General features: G+C 40.8%; 1 protein-coding gene across 3 annotated transcripts in view; it reads right to left on the bottom strand.

The window, feature by feature from the left end:
- Positions 1-14,524, bottom strand: part of GLIS1 (GLIS family zinc finger 1) — a 1,570,389-nt gene that overhangs the window by 251,991 nt on the left and 1,303,874 nt on the right. The window lies entirely within an intron of this gene.

The raw sequence follows: 14,524 nt of genomic DNA, 5'->3' as shown, positions 1-14,524 counted from the left end.
ACGGGTTTTATCTGATTTAGCAAGATTGAAATGCCAAGTTGCTCTGTTACAAGAAACTCACCTTTCCCTAAAAGACCTCTCCTCTCTACGTAAGCAATGGGTGGGTGATGTATTTTGTTCGCCTTCTGTTAATAATAAGAACGGAGTTATCATTTTGTTCCACAAATCATTATCAATTCAGCTTAAAAATGAAATTTCAGATTCCAATGGTAGATGGTTGTAATTAGATGTTACTGTTAATAACTCTGAATTATCCTTCTGCAATGTTTATGGTCCCAATGGTATTGATCTCACTTTTTGTAATGATTTCTCTAGTCTTCTATCCTCTCACTCCAGTTTTGATTTAATTGTTGGAGGTGATTGCAATCAGTTAATGGACCCTTTCTTGGACCGTAAATCTCAGACCAGATATATTCCTAACAAAATGCAAAAGTCCTTTTACAAAGCAATTTCTTCTAGAGGTTTAATTGATTCCTGGAGATTGTCCCATCCGGACACTCTGGAATTTTCCTTTTTTTCTCCTGTCCATGCATCACACTCCCGGATCGATTATATTTTCCTTACTCAACCTACTTTTCAATTTATGACAAATGTTGAAATTGGCTCTATCCTTATTTCTGACTGCGCCCCCGTTATTCTTGACATTGATCTGCCTTCATCCACTCCCAGTTCCCGTCGCTGGCGTTTCAATAACTCTCTTCTTTTGTACCCTCAATTTATTGATCAATTTACTCTTTTTATGGATGAATTCTTTCATAATAATCTTAACTCCACCTCCCAGTTCCATTTTGTTTGGGATGCTTTTAAAGTTTCAGCCAGAGGCTTCATTATTGACTTTGTTTCTCGTAAAAAGAAACTAGCCCTCTCCAAATCCTCCCATATTCTTAAACAGATCAAAGATTTGGAACATAATTTTTATACCTCAAATTCTCCTGATGCCCTTTCCTCCCTTATTAAAGCAAAACTTCAATTTAATAAGTTCCCTTGTGAAGCAGCCTGCAACCATCTTTTAAAATGTAATTCTAAAATGTATGGAGGACGTAATAAAGCCGGCAAATCTCTTGCTAACTACCTTAAAATTAAGAAACAAAAATCCAACATAGCTGCTATTACTGACGCACAAGGGATTCGTCACAGCACAGATGACAAGATTCTTGACTGCTTTGTTCAGTACTATTCCTCCTTATATACACCTGAATCGACTCCATCCCTTTTCTCAATTAGACTCTTTCTTTCTTAACATACCTAAATCATCTCCCATAGATCTTGATTTCTCCCCACTTGATGCCCCTATCTCTGGAAAAGAGATCTTGCAAGTAATTACTCTTTTACCTAAAGATAAGTCTCCTGGCCCTGAGGGTTTTACCGTCCGCTTTTATTTTCAATTAAAAAAAATTCTAATACCTCACCTCTCCTCCTTGATTGCTTCCTTTCTCTCCATGGGAGAATCCAAAGGTTCCTTTACTCAAGCCATGTTATGCTTACTTCCTAAAAAAAAAAAAGGATCCCTCCTAATGCAAAAATTATCGGCCAATTTCCTTAATCAATACGGACTGTAAAATATATGCAAACATTTTAGCTTCTCGATTGAATACTGTTGTTCCTGATCTCATTAATATTTATCAATCCGGCTTTGTTGAAGGCAGATCTATTACAGATAGTTCTAGAACCCTCCTTAATATTATCCATCTTGCTTCCAAGATGAATTCCCCCCTTGCTGCTATCACTCTTGATGCCGAGAAAGCATTCGATCGAGTCAATTGGGATTTTATGTTTGGGGCTCTACGTTGGCACGGCTTCAGTCCTCATATCATTAATTTAATCTGTTTACTATATTCAGCCCCTTCTACTTCTATTTGGATTAATGGTGTCCAGTCGTCTTATTTCCCTTTGTATAGGGGTACTAGACAAGGTTGTCCTTTGTCTCCCCTCCTTTTCATTTTAGCTTTAGAACATTTCCTTGAAATGATTCGGCGCTCCACCTCATATTCTGGTTTCGTTTATAAATCACTTGATGTCAAATTTACAGCATATGCTGATGACATTTTACTTTACATCTCCAACCCTTCTACCTCTTTACACGCCCTTTTTTCCTTACTCAAGCAATACTCCTCAGTTTCTGGCTATAAGTTGAATATTGATAAATCAGAGGTTTTACCTCTTAATAAGCACTGTCTATCATATATGTTTCAGGATTCCGGTTTCGAATGGAATCCAGAGTATTAAATGCTTGGGTGTTTTATATGCCAATTCTATTAAAGATACAATTAAAATTAACCATAAAGATATACTTTCCAAGCTCTCTACTCTTGTAGAGCGTTGGTCCCCTCTATTCTTATCCTGGTAGGGCAGATTGGCAACCATCAAAATGATGCTTCTCCCCATTATCAATTTCTATCTCTCAATGCTGCCTATCTCCCTCCCCGCTTACTTTTTTCACACTTATTAATCGCTTCCTCTGGAATAACCGTAAATCCAGGATTTTCTTGTCTCGCCTTCAGCTTCATAAACATCTGGGAGGAGTAAATTTTACCAACCTTGTCCGTTTCCATTCTTCCTTCACTTTAAAACAAATTTGGCCATTCCTATCCGATTCATTTTCTCTCCCTGTTACTGCATGGAGTGCCTTGGAACTAGCACAACTTTCGCCCTTCCCCTTCCTGGCCGCTACTCATCTATCTCAACCTCCTAAACGCTTTCTTTCACCCACTTTCAAGCTTTCCAGGGCGCTCTCACTCTCACTGTTTCGCTCCTCTTTTTCTCCGGCTCACCTACACTCCCTCACTCCCTTAAGATTAATAACAAAGCTCTCTTTTGGAAGGAATGGATTGACCAAGGTATTATGCTTGCTGATAAACTCTTTATTAATGGTTACTTAATGGATTTTTCACATATTTTCTCATCCTTTCAATTATCCATCAAATATTCTTCACAGTTCCCTGACTTTAAACTAGCTCTCTCTACCCTCATCTCTTACCACAACTCATTATCTGACAATGTTCCATCAGACTCTATCCCATTAGATTTTCCCACCCCACACAAAGCTGCCACTATTTACAAGATCCTCCATCCCCGACCGTCCTAAATCCAAACCCGAACTTGCCTGGGAAAAGGATCTTGCACAGGAATTTTCTTTTCCTACCTGGGAATCCATCTGGTTTAAAATTCACACCGTATCTCATTCAGCTAGCACCACTCAGACTCTTTTTTTTTTTACAACCGACTCTTCCTTACCCCTTCTGACCTCTTCAAGTTTAAGACCTTAGATTCTAGTCAGTGCTGGTCATGTCCTCATCCTGATAGTGATGTCTTTCATATGTTTTTCCAATGCCCTTTGGTTATTTCCCTTTGGCGACATATTTGGTGCAAGCTGAATGATATTTTAAGCTCTAATCACACTTTTGATATTGTTCATGTTTTTCTAGGTGGTTCTTCCCCTATTTGGAATGTTTCAAATATTGTTCGTAAATTTATTGACTTGTTCATAGCCATTTCTTTGCAGATTATTACCACGAATTGGAAAGATACTTCAAAGATTTCTTTTACCGCATGGTGGAATCTGTTATGTCACCATCACAGACTCGATCGTGCCCATGCTTCAACTACTTCTCTTTTGATTAAAAGAGATTTGTTATGGTTACCTTTAACTGATTTTCTTTCTAGACGTGTATTATAATATGCCTTAAATTTCTCTTTTTGATTCTATTAACTTTCTCTTTCCTTTTTTCTTTTTCCTCTCCCTTTTCCTCTCTCTTTCTTCCTTCTCTTTTCCTCTCTTTCCCTCTTTCTTTCCTTTCTAATTCACAAAAATTTGAAAAAAGCATTTTCTCTGAGTATACGCATTAGTTTTTCCTTTTTTGGGATTTTTTTTTCTCCACACAATTCTCAATTCTTTTGTATTTTACCATTCCTCCAATTTTCCTTCATCTTGAATTGTGATGCTGTACTAATGTTTTACTTGGCATATTTGATCTAATAAAGCTTTCTAAACTAAAAAAAAAACGGCCCACTGCCCAAAAGCATCACTATAAAACAATGTGTTTAAATGCTGTCTTGTAATTGCATTTATATAGTGCGTACTACCCCTGATGAAGCATCGAATCACTTTACATCGAGCATTCTGTTGCTGCAGAACCCAAGGTTAGTGTTTTTTTCAGTGGTTCAATGGTTATTAGGATTAGTCTTTTGATCTTACGGAAATTATTCCATGCATTTACTTCAGTTTCTATTTGGTAGATTAAATTAGTCGGAGTTAGTGGCTGAGCCATGTGTGAATTCATGCAAATGGTTGGCGGCATTAATATATAGGATGTATGGGTATGACTTTTAAATGAGCGGTTGTGATCCCCGAAATGCGACTTAAGCACATTGCAGAAACACAATAATAAGGAGTAAGGCAAGCAAACATGTAATTTAAAGTAGGCTATGCTCAAAGAGCGGAGGCATGCAGAGGATGGAATGTAAGTAGGGGTTCATTTGAAAGAAAATAAGAGGCAATAATTGGAAGTTTTAAGCCAAGGTAAGTTTCCATGGGAATACAGAGTACTTTTTAAAGATCGCATGCCATCTGTGAATTTGTAATAGTCCACCTTAGTTGTGAAGATAGTTAACATAAAAGCTAACCAATAAGATGAACTATTATTATTATTATCAACTATCAGCAGGGTACCCTAGCAATATAAGCACCTTCACTGTATTAAAGCGTTTTTAAAGTTGTGCTCTCCAAGCCATCGCCTTTAGTTGAGTAGGGTGACTAAAACAGAAGAGCAATTTCTTTAAGTAAGAATGAACTTTGGTTATCATTCATTAGATCATGTTTCAAAATTTCGTCCGGATGAAAGAAAAAAATGAGTAAACCATGGATGTCGTGGTACTAGAATAGAAACAGTGGAATCATCTACCATGATCTAATTGCTCAATGCCATGCAGGCTGGTATCAACATTTTTATCATGGCCGCTTTTGATTCCCAGTCTGGCGCTGACTGATATTAAACCAGTGTATGTTTGACTCAAATTGCCCCAAATTACAGAGCATACCAATCTTTACTCATACATTTAGTAAAGATAGCAGCAATCTCGCCACAATATTCAGACACTCCCCCAGGTGCAATGACGATAAGGGAGAAAACAAGGTAAGTGATATATCCTGGATTGGAAATGAAATCCTGGCAGATTACTTTACTTGATCGGCTGGGTTATAACCCCAACAAAACTGGAAAACTATGCTAGTCAACAGTCCTCATAGTGGGGAGACTGTTAGGACTCACAGAGAACGTCAAACTCAGTTAACCCATTCTGTGCCAGCTACAGTAACTCTGTCTCGATTTGAAGGTTGGACACTTAAAGCCAAAGCTATTTAAACATGTTCACCCTGAGAATCTAACCTAGTAAAATGTGATCTCATTTTGGGTAGGGGGTGTTGGGGGTAGAGTTTCCTGGATGACCAAGGATAGTAATTTTTCCGGACATCGCCTTGTAACAGACTAGAAGCCAAACAACAAAGCTAAAGATTATACCCCTGAGGAGCAATTACAATAGGAAGTGTCAAAGAATAGATTGACCCTTGTGACCTTACCTGCACTTAACTGCATCAGCACTTGGATCATACAACATAACTGACCTATCAACGAGTTTTTGAGATAAATTAAGGAGACCTTCAATGAAAATTCAGGCAAAAAAACATGATCCTAAACCTTGAAAAAGACTGCATTATCTCAAGTGGAATCAGGAATTATTTAACAAGAATTCCTTTAAAAATAATGTTGCATACTAAGTGTCATGAGGCTCGGCATAAGAAAACAACCAAGTAAAGAAGACACCCACATTGCAGTATATAGGTTAGCAAGATTATACATCAGCATAAGAAAGTAGGAGATTACATCAATCTGTTGATAAGATGGAAAAAGAGTTTGAAGTGGTGTAATGCTAATATATATGAGGTGCAGCTTGTAGTGTAATACTAACATCCATGAGGACAGCTGCATCATGGATAGTCCTGTTACTAAAGAGTTTAATGTTCCTGTATTCTGGTTTGCCATGAGCTTTGCTTTAAGAGCATTATTTGTATGTAGGCATGTGACTTCCATAATGCAACCTCACGACAAAGCAATGGAGCACTTTACAAAAGTCAAGTACAGTGTAATTAGGTAGAAGGGAGGGGCTTAGCAAGAGAGTGGGGAAAGTGGAGTGAGTGGGATCAGGAGTGGTAGGAGTATCAGAGAGGTAGACGGGCCATAGGGTAAGGGCAGTGCTGAAGGAGAGGCTGTTCTTCAGTCAAGTGAGTAGCCAGAAAATTAGAATACCTCCAACTTTGAACCAACCCTTTAATGGAACCATGTGAAAAAAAGCATGTAAGCCTGACCATTCCTAGAATAGTTCCCTTCACCGTTAAATCAATCGAACCAGCCATTCATCTTCCCACTCTTTCATTCACTTATCCAGTCATCCTTTCACTCTCTGACCTTCCTTTCTCAATTACATTCATATAATGACTATTTTGTTCGCACACTAAATGATTCATCCACCCTCCTACATATTCTTTCACTATTTCATCCATTCATCCTTTCACTATTCCTTCCATCCACCTATCAGTCTATCTATCCTTTCATCCATTTTTCACTGTTCCCTCCATCCATTTAAAAATGTATCCTTTCACCCTTCCATCTGTCCTTACAGCATTCCTTCAGTTTTTCAGCCTTCAATCCTTTCATCTTTCCTTCTTTTCATTTTTCCTTCCTTCCACCTTTCCACCCCACTTTCCTTCCAACTTGCCTTCCCCTTTAGACAATTCCTATATACAATATTTATTTATTTTCTTCAAACTTTATTTTTCATGCTTACTTGTGTCTCGCCCCCTTGTTCTATAAGCAGCCTCTTTGCCATTTGTCAATGTTACATATGTTTTCTTTCTTTGCTTCCTTAACTGCATTTGTTTAACTTAACCGCTCTTAACTTCCACTACTCAGCACTGTCCTGGTATTCCCATCCAGCTTTAATAGGCGTTTTGGAAACTAGGCTTCTTTACAGATGCCCCCCACACTGTGTGCCCCAATTAGAGTTGCTACATGCTGGTTTTTTACTCTGATAGTGTACAGGGACCTGCTAACCAGGCCCTAGTGCCAGTGCATGCTCTCTCCCCAAAACGTAACTGTGAATTGGTAAACCCAATTGGCAAGGTACTTATCACTCCTTGTAAGTCTCTAGTATATGGTAACAGTAATGCCCAGGACAAGGGTGATAAGATGGGTCACCAGGGTTGCAGCACTTTATTGTGCCACCCTGTGTCACCCAAGTAAAAGTCTGACTGCAGGACTGCCATTTCAGCTCTGCACGAGCAGCCTGTCTGCTGCAGAGCCACACTACTGTCTTCATATAATTAAGTCACCCTTAAGGTATGCCTTGTCTAGCCCAGAAGGTAGGGTGCATTATATTAATGGTGTGGATATGTATATTCATATGAGTGTATGTATACCCTTTGTAACCCTGTAAAGCATGTTTTTACTGTGAGTGACCGGTCGTCCATAGGTTAACATGGGCTGGCTACTTAGCAAACGCGAGATAGCCAGCTCCATTATGGTACCACCTAATTGTGTTTTGTTTGGTGTCAAACACTGAGCCTTTCACCCCAACACGATTCTCGTGTCAAAGGTGAGCTGACATGTACCCAGGTACCACCCTGCGTGAATGCCAGCTTAGGACACAGCAGTCCAGTGCTCAGGATGGATTCTTTGAGCCTTTGCCACCAAGACAAGAGTCTGGTCATCAAAGCACGAAGATGGGAGACGAAGGACCTAGAAACCTCTGCCCTCCCAGGATGGTTAGTGAAAGAGTAATCAAGGTGGTGTGCCTCAAAGGCTTCACTACTCTTAATATGCAATTACCCGTCCCCTACTCAAGAACAAAGTCCTTCCCACCCCATCCATGCACCTCCAAAATGCGAGCCACAGCACTTGGGGGGGAAGGGTGGGGGGGGGGTTGGAGGTCTGTACAGCCAAGGAAGCCTTCTGCCATTTTGGCTACCATAAAATAGTGGGTTCAGGGTGCACCAGCAACATGTGGTCACCCCTGGGATGGGTTAGACTCAGGGACCAGTAGCTCATTGGCCACTGCCCTCACACCCTTAACACACCTAAATCTAGGATTTAAAGTGCTCCCCTGGCACCAGAATTTTAGTTCTGTTCAATTTAATCAAGAAGAGGCATCAAGATGATGGGATCACCAACAACAGGAGTTGGATTCTGCCATCATGCAAAGAGAGGACACTTAAGTGTCCTAAGGAAACCATATACTAGAACTGCATGACCAACTTGTGTGCGGGCACCAGAGGGATTCCCTTTTACCCCCAACAGACTCGGGAGCTGGGTAAGAGCTTACCCAGCTCTCAAGGCTGTGTGTTTGGTTTCTGTGCAATGACGATCAGCGGGCACGTCGCGCTGACGTCATTGCATAGAAACTGAAATGAGCCGTTTCCTGTTGCGGGCACTAGGCCTACCCAAACAAGTGAGGTACCGCTTTTATCAGGAGACTTAGGGGAACACAGACTTGTAGCGCAACTATTATTACCTATTGACTTTTGATGCATTTCTGCCTTCCAAATGTGAGACAATGTGTAATAAAGAAGTCACTTTGAAAAATGTCCTATAATTCACATGCTAGTATGGGTATCCAGAATTTCAGAGATGTGCAAATAGCTACTCCTTCTAAACTCTAAATTGTGTTCCTATTTCATAAATCCATAGGTGTCTTTCATACCTATTCTTCTCTCTTTATATTTTACCAGATGAATTGCAATATACACCCAGTACACAAATATCCCCACAACCAGAAGGGTCCAGCGTATGTAACGGTATATTGCTTTCAAGAAGAAGTTACCGGTGAAAAAGTTGGCACAAATGGCTGTTTTTTTTCAACTCATTTTCAATTTTTCTTATTTTCAACTGTTAGTTTCTGTAAAAAAAACTTGAAGGATCTACACAAATGACCCCTTGCTGAATTCTGAATGTTGTCTTCTTTTCTGAAATGTATAGCTCTCCAGGATCCATTATTGCTTTCATACCCATTCCTACCACTAACTGGATGGAGATTGAAAGCACAACAAAATAGCAAAAATAGGCTTTGTCCCAGTAACATGCCAAAACTGTGCAAAACATTTTAGTTTTCTGACAAAAGTCTGTCAGTCCCCGAAAGCTGGGAAGATGGTGATTTCAGCACCACAAACCCTTTGTTCATACCAATTACAGGGTAAAAAACTAGCCGCAAAAGGGTTAAACTAGCATTTATTTCAGGAGGCCATTCTTTAAAAAAACCCACCTTCAACCATTCTGTATCTAGTTTGCAGGTGCGTGACACACTTATGTGATAAATGTGTAAGATATGTACTGTTCTACATGGCATCTTCTTGTTGGGACGTGGTGCTCTTAAATGCAGAATACACATGAGTTTGAGTCTCCTTTTGTTACTAGTGTCATATTTCTCCCGGTCACACTTCGTACTTTGGGTGCCTGCCCAGTCTCTCCGAACTCTCTAACCCTGGGCAGATCAGGATCATCTTGCAGCAAACATATACCAGTGAGTAACACACCTCACCTTTCCTGGCATTCTGATGTCTCAAAACCTCATAAAAGCACCCTCAGCCTTCAATAGCGACTGAGTGGGTCTGCATCCTTGGCTCCACCACCTATCCCTTCCAAAATTATTCCTTAACTACAACCCCGCCTGGAATCGCAGCTACAGCATTGAGAGAGTAATTCTCCAGGATCTACACAGAAACAAGCCATGAAGTTAAGATCAGATGGAGAAGCTCACATACTCATGATACGCCCATCATTCTGTTACCAAACCTCCCACCTTCAAAAGGAGCGTGAAAATGACTCTCAAACATGAGGCCTTTTGCCTCATCACCCAATCAAATCCCTAACACAGACACAAAGGGCAGGACCCCTGAACTCAATGCTCACCCCTACGTTTGACCTCGCCATGGAGTGTCCCAAAGTGCTATCACCGTAACATCTGCTAGAAAACTCATCCCTACAAACTGTCCAAAAGGATAGTACAACTCCCACCCATTAAATTAATACATTCTATATTTTTGAGCTAATCACGCATTCACATCAGTTTTTGTTCCTCTAGCACAGGATGTCCAAATGCTCTGCCCATTTGAGGGTGATATAAAGGGAAGCCAGATGTTTTTGCATTAAACAGGGTATGCCTATAGTATGTAAATAAATCCTGCTAATTTTAATCAGATATGTGGCTGTATTTTATTCAATTTTGCTTAGGTATATGTTTTATGCCCTTGTGGGGATGATGCATTTTTAGGTCTGGTGTTAGCCAAGACCTTTTGGTTTTAATAAAATTATACTTACTTATAGGGGCTTTCAGCCAGGGCTCTTCCACCAATGCTCTTTTATTGTGTCATTCTCATTCTGTTCGGCCCATTACAGCATTGGGCAATAGGTCAGCCCAATTCAGCCACTGGCTAACTTCACTGTGAGAGATGGCATTATGCCCTTTTCACAAGGGGCATATTCACACACAAAGTCTTTCACTTGAGTACCAGGTGCTAGGAATGTGTACTTTATGATACCAAAAACATATTTTTGCCTTTCGCCATTTGTTTTTAGATTGATGAGAATAGGAGACATTCTCAAAATTGGGGCAATGTGGATATTAGTGAATGCTCATGCTTGCAAAATAAACAAGGCAAAATTAATTATATTTCAATTCTTTTTTAATGATTTCTAGTGGATTTTGTCACAGAATCCAATTACCTACAATTTATGCAGCTTGGGTGTAATCTTTAACTAATTTTACAAGTGGGATTCAATTTTAGAATTTGCTGTCAGGTAGTACATTTTCTAGAAGCAACAAACACTTAAAGGTTGAGAAACGTCATGATCTGCCATAGTAGGAAAGCACTCTAAGAATAATGTATTGGTTATTTAAATAAGCAAACAATATTCTCTGACGTAAACAGCATGTCAGCTGCTACATGGTAATCTTAAAAGAATGCAAATGCGTCAGGGGTCAGGCTTTTTTAGTGTCAGCTAACTATTTTTCGTATTCCCGGTCGACGGCTTAAAAAATAATAATAATATGTTTTGAGATTCAAAACGCGATTCAAATCTTAAATGTGACAATTGGCATTAGCGTCTCGTGAATCCGGCCGTTATGTACTGTTTGAGGATTTAAATCTATGGTCTCCAAACACATTATCGACTTCATCTATAAATACATGTCATCAATCAAAATCCTAAATGGCTTAACCTTTGACTTTAACATCTGTTATCTAAACGGGCCTTTGAGCAGCTGTGATTAGAGCCGTTTTGACCACATGTTTCAGACACTGTACAAGGAAACACTGCTAGCAAATACCACATTATGGGCCCGGAAAGATTAAGTCCGGCCTGTCCAAGGCGGCCAAGGGGCCATTTCCCCTATAAATCGCCCTTCACGTTCTGAGACCGCCATGTTTAAGCGGGATGCCGTGCGCACGTGCTGCATGCGGACTTCCCCAGCGTGCTCTGCAGGCCGCCTGCGCACACACTCTCTTTGAAGACCGACGCGAGCGACGGGATCTTTTCAAACAGTTCATCTTGGTGCGGCCAGCTTTCATCGCTGACATTTAAAACACGCTACGGTTTTCACTGGAGCAGGAAAAGAAATAAATAACTGTCCAAAGTAATCCAACCATTCCCAAGGGTGAACCGCTCTGCACATTAATACTGCGGTTTCTTTGAAAAACCACATACACGCGGTTTTTAGGCGGAATAAAAAGTTCATTATATAGTTCTACATGTGGTATATATAGTATGCAAGCGGCTGGAAGCAGATTCATGCTCCAGGATGACTCTAGCTTATCTGAGGCCACCAGCATCTTTTTCTTTTCACACAGTGTGGCCGCCTGTGAAGCGCACCGGCCATGTACTCTGAGACTCTCTATCACACAGCACATGCTCTGCAACATACAGAAACGTGACTGCCCTTTGACCTTTACAGGAACAATAATTCACTAACTATAAATTCTTTAGGGTCCAAAATAATGGGTGCCCTAACCAGGATCAAATACAGTTACGCTTCTGATACAGATGTAGGGCTTCAGACCTGCCAGAAGCTTTTGCAGTGCCCCGGCCACAACCGTCATGTGTGGCCTTTCTATGCTAGGGTGAACACCGAGTTATTAAAAATCAAAACAATGTCCTGGGATACATTTGGAGGCACCGCCAGCATATGGTGCCACCTAGTGGTGGTTGACGTTTCCTGCCTCTTTATGAATACCTCACAAAAGCAGGCAAATGATACTTGAGTGCTATATAAATAGCCATTGTGATCGTCCTGTGCTGGGCCTGACTGCTCCTCCCTTGTGATCGTCCTGTGCTGCTCTCTCTACTGCCCTACACAAATACACATATAAACACACGTATGTATATACATACCTACAGGGTCCTAGAGTAGCATATTAGAGGGGCCTACAGAGAAATATACACTAAACCTGAAGTGAGGAGAAAATATTGGAGGGGGTCAAGATGGTGATCTAGAGGGAACTTTTATGCTAGGTAAAGTAACTCTCACAGGTAGGCCCCGATTCCATGTAGATCAGAAAAGGAGGAGGTAAATGCTACTACCCTGGGGTGAAGGATTTACAGGGAGCAATAAAAACCTCATAACCTCATAGCCCAAGTTTCTCACTTGCAAATGAGGCTTAACCAGGGCCACTGCCACATAAGCCATTGTCTGCCGCAAATTTGGCAGAGGTTACCCCAAAAATTGTTTCAAGCTCAAACGGAACAAAATATATGGAGACTCTGGTTCCTGCGCACCAGACGGCTTTTGGCAAAGGTTGACTGGCCATCTTTCAGTTGCTTATTGCTGTAATTGGGTGTTAAACTGGTACTAATAAGGTTGGCTCTTTTCCAAGACACTTCTACCATGTGTAAAAATGTCAAAATGATTAAGGTATTTTATCACAAAATGTGGCACATTATACAGCATAATTTAGTTAACCTTGTCGCATAATTCAGTCCTCCTCTGCTGCATAACTCCAGTGGCCCTGGGCATGACATGCATAATATTTAAGGCACCAAATTGTGCATGCTTTGATTTTTTGGGCCTCCCTCTTTCTCCAATAAGTTTCGGCAGGTCTGGCTTGCAAAATTTGGCAGGCGTGTGATAACTCTTGCATGCATGTGGATTTGAATCATTCCCCTAAATCAGAATAAGAGCCTCAGGCTCCAGTGATTTCTAAAATTCTCTCATGTAAGATCTGCAATCAGAGTCCAGTGAAGGCTGCTTGTCGGCGGAATGGACCAGTCCACGCTCTCAACCTCAAGTGAGATGTTTGATGGTGAAAATGCTTTGAGTACGATCAGATGCTGAAAGGGACATCAGAAGGCTCTCAGATTCTGGGATTAAAGAAATGAATGCTTCATATCCGATGTCTGGTCAAATCAGAAAGGCTTTTGAACTCTCACTGGTGTGTCCACCTAAGATGCAACATTTACAAATAGGGGCCCTAAAGTGCTCAGTCAGTGCTCTTAGTCTTACAGAAATAATTTCCGCACTTAGCAACATTTATCTACCACGTGCAAATAGTTTGATTTATGAGTGTAGGGAATTGACAAAAGGTGCATTTGCACTCATAAATCGTTTGAGTCATGCATAGACATTTCCATAATATGACGTCATATTCAGCCACGGCATGTGGAGGGAGTTCCGGTGGAGCAGAAAAGCGGGAAGAGGGAGGGGCGGGACGTTGGGTGCTAAAAACCGGAAAATGGATAATTGGAGGTAAGTAAACAATCCAATAAATTAAACGAATTTCGTAGTGCGCCCTGCATCGCAAAATGCCTTTCTGCCCCACTGGAACTCCCTCCACGGGGCTTATCTCCTACCAGTTTATGGGAAGTGGGTGTTCCTGAGCAGGGATGCCATGAGAAGTTTTGGAACGTGTATAAACTTGAAAATGTGTGTGTATTCACAAACTTCGCCATGACCCATCCCCATAAGGGAAACAATAAGAGATTTACTCCTGTCTTAGATAAGAGTAAATCAAAGTCCAAGGCAGGAATGAGAAGAGAACATCCCCAAATATAGCAAAATGGATTTCTCCACGGGGGAAATATTTCCTCTGTGGAGAAAGAAAAGTGCAATTTCACCAATGCAAAGGGATTTTTGCATGCGCAAGTGTACTCTAGGTACAATTACGCATGTTGAAAGACATCATTAGGAATTTACAAAATGCTTCCAGGAAAATTCTTGGAAACCCGCAGCTGTGACAGATTATGGGGCATACTTTTGGAAAGGTTTATAAGTTCTGTACTGCCTTCCAGTTGCACTCTTTTTTTCGTGTAGGTCCTCATCACTGGAACTACCAACCCATTGATGTTTTAAGGCATGGGCAAAGTGGACGGATGCCTAAAGCCCCCACCTTCTAAGGGGGACCGTAGACACTGAACATTCTCGCTCTTTGACCTCTGTTTATGCTCTCTCTCTATCTGAACCTCTTTCTCCATTACCTCTAACTTAG

The sequence above is a fragment of the Lissotriton helveticus genome, chromosome 1_2 (genome assembly GCF_964261635.1).
Source record: "Lissotriton helveticus chromosome 1_2, aLisHel1.1, whole genome shotgun sequence".
In the NCBI taxonomy this organism is placed as follows: domain Eukaryota; kingdom Metazoa; phylum Chordata; class Amphibia; order Caudata; family Salamandridae; genus Lissotriton; species Lissotriton helveticus.
This window is presented reverse-complemented; position numbering and strand designations above follow the sequence as displayed.